The sequence below is a fragment of the Orbicella franksi genome, chromosome 11 (genome assembly GCF_964199315.1).
Source record: "Orbicella franksi chromosome 11, jaOrbFran1.1, whole genome shotgun sequence".
Taxonomy (NCBI): domain Eukaryota; kingdom Metazoa; phylum Cnidaria; class Anthozoa; order Scleractinia; family Merulinidae; genus Orbicella; species Orbicella franksi.
Window position 1 is genome coordinate 13,398,781 of NC_138155.1, and position 10,620 is coordinate 13,409,400.

Here is a 10,620-nt window from a genome sequence, read left to right on the forward strand (position 1 = left end):
TAGAGGGGAATAGTTCTGAAACGCGACAAAGTTCTAAGTTGTATGTTTTTGTTCTCTTTTTTAGCGTTGATCGTTCACAAAACACAATAGTTGTTTACTACTGACCGAAGAATTAGCCAATAGAAACGTTTTGGCTACGTAACTCATTGTGCACGGGCGTGGACCTTCCAACATAAATCTTGGCATTTTTTTCTGCTAGTTCCTTTGATGTTCGCCGAACCTCATAACCATTCCCCTCTATTAATTATTTACTGATAGAAACTGCAATTGCCACTGCAAGAAATGAAGTCCTATGACTAGACAAGTTCGAATCTAATTATTAGCGTTCAGCTGTATGCTCAATTTCGTCTTTCCCCTTGAATTTCGAGACATTTTTTTTAGCTTCTTCGAAACTTAGAAAAATTTATGAGTAAATTGACATGAGATTCGTTGCCAGATTCTGCAAATTATATATTTTATAAGACCACCAACAAAGCCAGTTTTATGCTTTTAGACGCTTTGCAACCGGCGAAATATTTAATGGTTCCTAACTGACCGGAACATTATTTCGAATCAAACTAAATCATTTTTTATTATCATTATTTCAATCTCGATTTAGCCTTTCAGTTGCTAGCTTTTCAGGCAAAATATTTTTTTCTTTCACTTTTAATAGGGTGTTTTTACAGGGAGGGCCTGTTACAAGCCATGCGTGCTTGGGAAAAGTGAAGAGATGTACTGGCCTTTCAAAGTAGGTTATTTTAACAAAGCACGTGCTTGAAGTAGCTTCTCGATCGGAGAAAGCTGTAATAGCAATTTTGTCCAAGAGATGAAGTCTACAAGTCGTAGAATAAGTCTTTATTAACTACTCCACTCGGAAGAGTGTAGATATTTATGACGTTTCAAAACGAACTAGCAGGGTATTTTAACAAAACATTAGCAATTGAAGTGGCTGCTCGCCGGCGAAAGTGACAATAGCCTTTTTTTTTTTTTTTCCGAGAGGTGAAGTCTGCAGGTGGTAGAATAAGTCTCTGTCATCTACTCTACACTGACGGGCGTAGAGGTGTATGACATTTTAAAACTGGCAACCCAGGCAGGACATTTTATCAAAAGGTGTGCAATTGAAGTGACTCCTTAGGTAAAGTGATAATAGCAGTTTTGTCCAAGAGGTGAAATATGCAGGTGGTAGAGAGGTTCCACTGTCATATGATATTGTCACTGCACGTGATTTCCATGGTTTTTACCAGTTTGGTAAGCTTAACCGGCTCGTGCGAGCAGATGAAGTTGTTTATCTGGATAGAAATGATTTTCTCGGTCTCTATCAACTACCTACTTTTCGTCCTACTTAAAAAAAAAACTTTGCTACTTGATATTTGATATGCCAAAAGAATGAATTCGTCGATCACGACGATAGCAGCTTTATAAGGATTAATTCCCTAAACTGAATAGCATTTTCCTTTACCTAACGTGTGAATATACAAGATCAATATTTAAAAAACATAAATTCAAAGAAAATAAATGATATCAAAAGTTCGTTTTAAATTCCACCTTGTTTTGAATTTATCAGCTTGAAGAGTCTTTCTTTTAAGTCGAATTAATTTTAACTTGGCTGTTCCAATTTTGAATCAGGACAAACGTCTTTGCTGGTCTGAGCTTTGTTTTTTTTTTTTTTTTTACTCACCACAAATAAGGTTTCTTCAATCGGACATCCAACCAAAATCATGTTACAGAGTTAGGTATATTAGATAGCTGAGGTAAAATTCCTCGACATTGCCCCCAGATCATGTAAAGCTCTCTTAAATCGCGGCCTTTCGAAAGTGTATTACATCTTTGTATTTGAACCAAAAACACTGCTATTTGATAAACGTACTGAATTTTAGATGCTCGATTTGGTACCAGGCTCAGTTTTTCAAATCAACCAACTTTTGGTATTTTTTCCCAGTCCCTTGCTCATTTGGAACATGGCTAATCACTGAGACCTGATCTCTTTATTCTTACTGATACCTGACATGCAATACTCTGAAAAATCTTTCTCTTAACAATTTTCTTTACTGATATCTGCTAAATCCTTTTTTAAACAAATCACAATTTTTTTTTCACTCATCGTGCCTGTAACTCGACCTTATTACTCTTAAAAGACAGCTTTCGATTTTATTGAAAAAGCAGTAGCCATGCAAACATATCTTTATCGTGGTTCTTATAGTGATGCAATGGCACGTTTGTTATAATACTTTAAATCCTGAGTCACTTACAATAAAAAAAAAAAAAAAAAGAAAAGAAAACAAATTGGGTGGTTTTCGTTTTGGACAACAAGAACCTTTGGAGTCAAATCTAGAGTTACAAATAGAAAAAAAAAAACTGTTTTTACCTTAAATACCAGCAAACCTAACTCATTGCTTAAAAGAATGTTTTTGTTTTTTAGCTTGCAGTTGTTTACCTTCAAATCGTAATTCTCGTAGTTACGGGAAACATGGCAACAAATTCGGATCTCAAATCAGACGGTTTTTCTCGACCCATTCCTAACTATATCAAAGGGAAAATTTCAAAATTGTATGCCTTGTTAAAGACTGACTCCGAATTACGATCTGACAGCTGATGCAAGTATAAACTTCTGGTTTTTATATTGCCGGCTGACAAATGGCAATCCAGATCTTCTTTAACAAATATTTTTCTTTTCGGAACAGCGGACTACTCAATTCAATCGGCGAAATTTCGTGAAACTCTCTAAAACTAGCACTTTCGCTGGAAATGTATTGGCTTCCAAAAGGTCTTCGTATTCCATCAACTAGAATAAACCAAGTTCAACCTACAAGTCCCAAATGCAATTTTAACAATTAAAGAAATTTTCAAACTGGTAAAACTGAAAATTTTAGAAAAGGCGGCTTATCATCTTGAATTTCGAAGAACCTCTTCAAACAATGTTTCTCGTTCTAGTAAACCTCACTTTTGAAATCTATCTTAGATTTCGAGGAATGAAGAAGAACAATGACAAATGTGTGAGTATATATTATCATATCAGGCAATTAGCGAAATTCCTAAGAAACATTTTTTACTATGAGTGCATTTTGAACACAGTGAATTTTCCCATTCACTCGTGAACTTGCAGATCTCTCTACTACTTTTTATTTTTTATTAGTTTTTATGACCCGTACTCACGTGTGAGTGAGAAGGCTCGTTGTTAAATCCTTGTCTTTTCTCTTTATTTCTATGCTAATGATGCCCAGTGTCGTCTCGTCTGAAATATTGGCAGTAGAAAACAAGATAGGTCAGAGAAAGTAGTCTGCTCATTGTTCAATCCAGTATATCAGACCATGCCTCTACAAAAGGACGGCCGGCTCTAGCCACCAAAGATAATCTTTCATTTTACCTAATTTTGCCAAACAAATACAGTTTAACTTGCTGGCATTTGTCAATAAAATTAAAAGGCACGTCATCTCTTTTCATGTACATGAAACTATAAAGTATATATTCCTGAGCTTTAGGATGAAGTTCAGGGGTTAAATTCGACAATGCACTATAAGGAGTCATGTCATTCTTTAGACCCCGTGATTGAACTATCTCCTTATCAGTAGGTTACAGGCGACTGTCGTGCAGATTTTGCCTCTTATTTTTTCTAAATTGGAAATGCAAACACTCCTTTGAAAAATTTTCATCATTTTTTGTTATTAGGATAGATCAATTTCCACTCGTTTGTCTCACGATGGAGTCACTTTAAGATGTAAATCGCGACGGTTTGATTGCTATACTGCTAGTCTTCATCGGTCGATGAGGTCAATTTTTGCGTGTCGCTATTTGTAGCACCTTGGCTCGCTGCTATTGGTGCATTTCTATCCTCATTATTATTCCGACTTTGTGACGCTATCCCCTCATAGGTCCGCATTCTAACTGACAGGCTGTTATGCTTTCTGATTGTAGGTATCCATGCTTCAGGAATTTCGATTCCACTATCTCTATTGATGTTATTTGGATGAAGTTTTATACGGATAGCTTCCTTGACCCTTCACGGAAATTTAAGGTCAAATGCAACGAAACTGCACCCACCTTGGTTTTAAGTTAAAATGAAAGACAATGTGCGAATCCGAAGTCCCAAAAGGTCGCCGAGATATATCACTTTAAAAACAGCCTTTTTTTCTTTCAGTGTAACAAACGGAACGGTTCGGAGAAACTTCGGAAAATTTATCGGAAAGAGATCTTGTGACGTCATATTTGGAGAGCTCTCCTGCGCTACATGAGCGGGAATTGCAAACTTCAGAACTGCAAATATGGTGTTTTGTGCACCGTTTGATTGCAGTAATTCTCCCAAATATGAAGTAAGCTGTTTTTTCCTTTCCTCTCAAAGACGAGAAGCGTTGTAAAGAATGGTTGGGACTAATGAAAAGGAAGGATTTCACGCCAACTCCGGCATCTAAACTTTGCTCCGATCCCCTCAGTTTTCTCCCCAATGCCTTGAGCAAAATCTCGCATTAAGGGCAACACTTAGAGTTCAGTTCAAGAATCAAAGACTGAGACTGAAACCAGCTGCCTTACCAACGATTTTTACCTTTGAAAGGAAAACCGTAGAGCAAGTATAAATTGACAACGAACCGTGGAGAAAACGCTCTTCCAACACGGAATGCCGTCGTGCAGCCTTTGAGAAACTCAGAAAGCTAAAGGTAAAGTTGCTGTAAAGCTATCGTTAGATTGCTGTGCCTTAGGTGAAGGGCTTTACATTACAATTTTTAGCCTGCGCTAAACACTGCATAAACTTATGCACAAGATATAATTTTAGCTCACGTTAGAAATGTTCCGATGTCGCACATCTTACATCATTCACTAAAGTTGCGTTTTAACGCATGCGAACCGGAATCAGTGCAATGGGGCTGTAGATGTGAACCTCGTCAAGTTTTCCAAGTCAAGTTCTTTCCACCCTGTCGGATCAGTTATTGGATGCAGCAGATCTTATAACCAAGCTAATAATATATCCTCGCCATTTACTAATACAAAAGAAATCGGAGCGCTTTACCTGTTGAACCTTGCAGAGTTATCAGATTTCCCATAAACATCAAAATCGTTTGGGATAAAGTAGATGTCTGCATTTCCATAGCAACTTGTACACTCTTAAAACGTTTAAAGAGGTTTATTTTTCAGCGGAGAAAGGGGAAGGGGAAGAAGATTCTTAAAACTTTCGTTAGATTACAGTACAACTACAATGACCCCTTTCCTTAGGTCTCTATTTATTTTGACTTCTTCTGTGATCTATTACTGAACAGACGCACCGCAACATGGAATCTATTTGTTTTATATAATAACGAAACAAACTACTACAGATAAAGCTTTTTTTTTTCTTTTTTTATTTCAAAATCATTCAACATTACTCGAAAGCCTGCCTTTGCCCTCTTTGGCGAACACGAAAAAAGCCATTTGACATAATCTACTGTCTATACCAAATGAAGCAATCTCATTGGTTGCTATGCGTAGCAAAGAAATGTGATTGGTCCAGGAAAATCACGCCACTGTCAAACTTGACTTGAGTGTCGTTTGTCGTGGAATGAAAGGACTTACAGCGAAAGCAGGATTGAACTGCGAAATCTACAAATCTTAAGAAAATGCTGAAATGTCAAGTTGGGTTTTGTCATCAGAGCAGCCTTATGAGCCGAAAAGCTTGGACTTTGCCTTGAATATTGCAGGAGTTGAAAAAATACGCTCGGAAAACTTGCAGTTGTGGTCAACCTGGAGGCCATTCGATTTGAGTTTTGAATGAAAGGCGCGTCAGTCATGGTGAAAAGTTGTGTCCTCTGTGGTTGGTGATCCTCAAATCAGTTTGAAATGGTGTCGGAGACACCTTTCAGCTGCACTACAGTTGGCCATGAGCTGTAAGGAGCTATACTTTGCTCGCTACTGTGCCCTGAAACGGACTGGAACATTCGCATCGGAAACCAAGGTGATGTGTTTATTTTAACTGATTTGAAGAAGCGGTTTTGATGTTTCATTCCTGATATCAATCAGTGTGTCAACAATTATTTTGAGACTGAGAAAAGTTAAATTTTTTCAATAAATTAATCTCATAAACACTTTGTTTACTGGGTTGTTGAATTCGAGATAAAGCAATGGTTCTCGGTTTACCAAGACAAATTTTGTGTTTGGTTTAGTCTCGCTCGATTGCCGACTGAGACTGCTCGAGTATTTTTTCTGAGTCATTTTCTAAAAAAGAAACGGCTTTATCCTTCTTCCTCCTGCTAGACTATGCTTCTCGTATCTGTTCAATGCCTCGACAAGATTTCTTTGCACCTTATCTTTTGCCCAGTCATGGGCCATTTTAAAACACAGGGGGAAAACCGTTGTGGTGATGACGTCAATCGTGCGTCTGTCCTGTAATGGATCATAGGCGGGAACCAATCAAAATGCAAGAATAACCTGGGTTTATATAATTATTAGTAGACCAGTCTGTTTGTTTCTTCAATAGCACTACTACTCTTTCATGAGTCACGCAAACTTATTCACACGGTAGCGAACTTGACTATGGCTTCGATGGATCCTTTTTTGACATGAATCTTATGTAATATACCTAACACTTTTGTTATAACGAGTACAGATAGCCACTCAATCAATGGAAATACAAAATTCGTGAAACGTGAAAGGGATATCCTTAAAAAATAAACAACTATAATTTAATTAAACAAGGAACGTCGTGCTAAACTTTACAGTATTACTACCACTAGTAAACAATTGCCTGCTTTGCGGTAGTATTTTTATAGGGAAAATTTCCATTCACGAAAAATTTTTTGGTATATTCCAGAATAGGTGTACATTAGTAAGACGTTATTTATGTTTCTTACTTTATGATTAAATACTTCACTCGAGCTTCGGAAATAAAAATAGTAGACATTATTAAATTAAAAGAAAATCCTTTAAAACGTTAATTAAGAGATTCATTCCTAGCTTTGGAATTCTCAATACGCTATTCATCACTTTGCTGCTTTTTTCATAAAGTTTACCTTGATGGAGATACGATTTTTTGGACAGTGAAAATACTTGTCCCCCAATCGCACCCTTAAATTGTGTTGCGTGACAATGTGATCAGCAATAAATTGCCTGAGATACAGATCGATTTAACTAACTACTGGGCGTGAGTGGTTCAGGTAAAAGTTATTCGCAGCACACTCTTCACTTCACAGCGAACGCTTTCTGACTTACTATTTATATTCTATCATGGCACGCATGTGGCTATTTATCGTTAGTGGGTGGAGAGTGCGGTTCGAGTAAAGAGAGAGCCGTTGATATAAAATGCGTTACCTACGAGAGTGTATAAAGAAAGTGAAAAATCATCTTGCATTTCACAAAATCAGCGATGATTCCGGTGTTGACTTCCAGTGAAAGCTGCTTCTTGCAAGGGCAGGTAATGTGCAGTGGTCAATTTACTGTAATCCTAAGACGCCATTTTAACCTGCGTTTTCCAACGTAGCATTACTTTTTTCTGACGAAGGGTGGGCCTTCAGGGATGAAAAAAAAAAAAAAAAAAACCTTACAAATTCAATGAAAAGCAAAGGGAATATTTGGAGGCAAAGTTCGATATCGGGTAAGGAACAGCGAGAAAAAAAAGTCCCGAGGTCATCGCCAGGGAACTGAGACACACCGAAGCCGCTGGCGGTGAAAAACTCTTTTCAAGCTTTGAATTTCTTCCGCCCTGCAGATTTCCTCGTACTTTTCCCGCCTCTCCGCAAAAGGGCGCTCTCAGCTAGTTTCCGAAATAGATCTTCGTGCAGTAGAGGAAGAATATAACGTCGCCTCAGCAAGGGAAGCGGTCCTTTCCACCCTAGATCTGCAGCATCCGATAACATATGACCAGTTCAATATTTACGGTTTAGTTCGGGATAGAAAGCTTAGTAAGCTGAAAGTTAGCATGCTGTAAATGATTGTTGATGCTTTAAATCTGGAATCACCAGCACCACCTTGTCAGGAGAAAAGCTCCGTGCCTCGCTGCTCTTGAGGAAACTGTAAAAAATGCTCATGCACTAGTGGTGTTTAATTTTACTGACATCATTACCTCTCTTAAAATATTAGGAGGCCTGTTCTTTGAGATGCCAATTTTAGTGTTTTTTTCAATCCTTCCTTTGACCTGCAGTCCGTCACTTTGCGCTGTATTTGTTTTTCGTGAGGATAAGGCGTCGGTACTGAGAAAATAGTGTGCTGTGTTACAGGGCATTCCTGCTTTGGGTGACCTCAAAAATCTGCCAGGACAAAAGACGAAGGAAAGAAGATAGGTAGTGATGCGTTAAGGCCTCTCAATTCCAAATTTTTCTTTTATTGGTCTCCTGTCGTTGATGAGTGTACGTGCGTGGCTATTGTCACGCAACAACCCTGAAATGGCAACTGTTTGACGGTTCACGATGCAGGTTGACCTTTTTGCATAAGCTATGCGGAATGCAAAACTTTACTTAGCAAGCTAAACCGTCATCAAATGAGGATCGTCGCTCATGTATTTTAGATATTCAATAGGCCCATAAATTTCAGTGGAAAAGTAACAGTACGCAAAGAATGGTTAAAATTCTAAAATCAAATCAGAGTTGAACGCATCAAGTTTAAAAGTACGCCAGTCAAACAAAGTAGTAAATATTTACCTTAAGTTTGGTTGTCGCTTAAACGTTAGTGACTGTCAATAAAGTTATTTTCGAATGGCGAAACGTATAGTACACCTGTTATCGTCCAAAAAAATAGCTGAATTGTTCACCTTCGTGATAAAAGCATGAAACTTTGCATGATTACTACTAGCCACGTAACAAACAATTTCTGATATGGATCCAAGCTTAGTTAAGCCCTGAACTCGAGATCTGCGCATGTCCTGAAATTGCCAACATGAAAACGAGGCCGAGAATCGAATTGTTTTAAAATGTACATCACGGTACAAAAATTAACACGGAACTGGTATATTAATAACATATGCAACATATTATCTGTGCTAGAAAATAATTAAGATGTGGTCACGTGACCTTTTAAAGTTTGCGACTTAAGCTTGGGATGCATGTGGCAGAATGTCAAAGACAGAGGCGTGACGCTATAATTAACACCACAATAATTTACAGCATTGATTTATTATTTTAAGCCACGCTTTTTACGCGTTTCCAACCCACAGAGACCTTAAATCCACACTTTCCGGGTTCCTTCTCCAAATATATACCATGCGTTTAATTATTGCTCTCGCTAAATATTATCAAAATGATATTTCACGAAACACGGAATGAACTTTTGTGTTGGGTATAGTGCATTTTTAATATGGATGTTTCGTGATTCTTACTTATTGTTTCCCTTTACGGCTTAATTCAATTTAAACACTGAAAATGAACAGGGGACTAGTTCTCATGCTTTTAGCAGTTTCCAAGATGGCAGCTGCCATGGTTTGGTACTTACAGTGACTACAGGTAAGACATTTTCCCGACTATTACTAGCTTAACAAGATAATAAGTTCAAATAATAGATAAAGTCATAGTTAGTGGAGGGGACTGGTTATGAAGACCGGCAAACTTCAAAGAGATAGGTTATTGTTTGAGTTTTTTTAAGTCACGTGACAATGACCGTGCACACTCAAATTCAAGATGGCGTCGTTTGCGAGCGAAGTGTGGTCATTTGACGTGTTTTATACGCTAAGAAATGTAGTTCTGTCATCGTGAATGGTTTTTAAAAGTTTATCATTTCGAAAGTAAAATGCCCGGCGATAACTGTTCGGTTTTTGGCTGTGGTACGTGCCGGAGGACGAAAGGAATCGGCATCTGGAAACTGCCCTCTGCACGAAATGCCGAATACAAGAAGTGGCGAGAAGAGTGGCTAAGTGAGATCACGAAAACAAGAGTTATTGACAAAGATTTCCAAAAACAGATCGACAGTGACAAGGTGTTTACCTGTGAGGAACATTTCAAAGCTGAGGATGTAGAATTATGTAAGTACTGCTGTCTCTCGTTTGTTTGAACTTTATAACCTTACTCTGATTGTGGTTTTAAAATATCTTTTTTTTAAAATTTTATTTCAGTTCATTCGGAAAAGATGGTGAAAAAGAAACCAAAGATTGGAGACTTGCCGACGTTGAACATGCCGAAGAGAAGTCATGATGCGACAAAACCAGATGCACGTCCTTCGAGATCCGTGATAAATGACAACCCAGTAACAGAGAGCTCCAAGAAGTATTACTAAAGCTTCAACGACCTCTGTAAAAGAGAAAAAACACTCAAAACGTTGAACGGTTGGATGGTCCAGGAACTAGAGGACACTCTAGTTTTAAAGAAGAAAAATTCCCAAGTTACGCTTCCAGAAATTGAGATTATGATTGATGATAGTCTAGGATTCACTATTTATGTATATGGATGGCTCCTACCAGAAGACCATGAACTGTACACTACAAACTTGAGATCAATTACCAACATTACTGCGTCTGACCTTGTAAAGAGTATCAGCACACTGTCTATTTGTCCTGGGGTGAAACCATCTGAATTGTCAAGCAGTATCGTGCATCACGTAATTCCAAAGTCTGTTGATCCTTTTTTTGTCGATGATGATGATGATGGCAGTTCATTTCCACATCAAGAATATTGGAGAACTCGTGGTTGTGCAGTTTTATTTGGACATGGTGAACAGTGTTGTAGTTGTCATCAGTATTCACAGAAATCTGAACTCAGT

The 10,620-nt window shown here is 37.9% G+C and overlaps 1 pseudogene; it reads left to right on the forward strand.

Annotated features, from left to right (window-relative positions):
• The first annotated feature begins 9,440 nt into the window (after positions 1–9,440).
• LOC145503081 (uncharacterized) overlaps positions 9,441–10,620 on the forward strand; it is a 1,602-nt pseudogene continuing 422 nt past the window's right edge.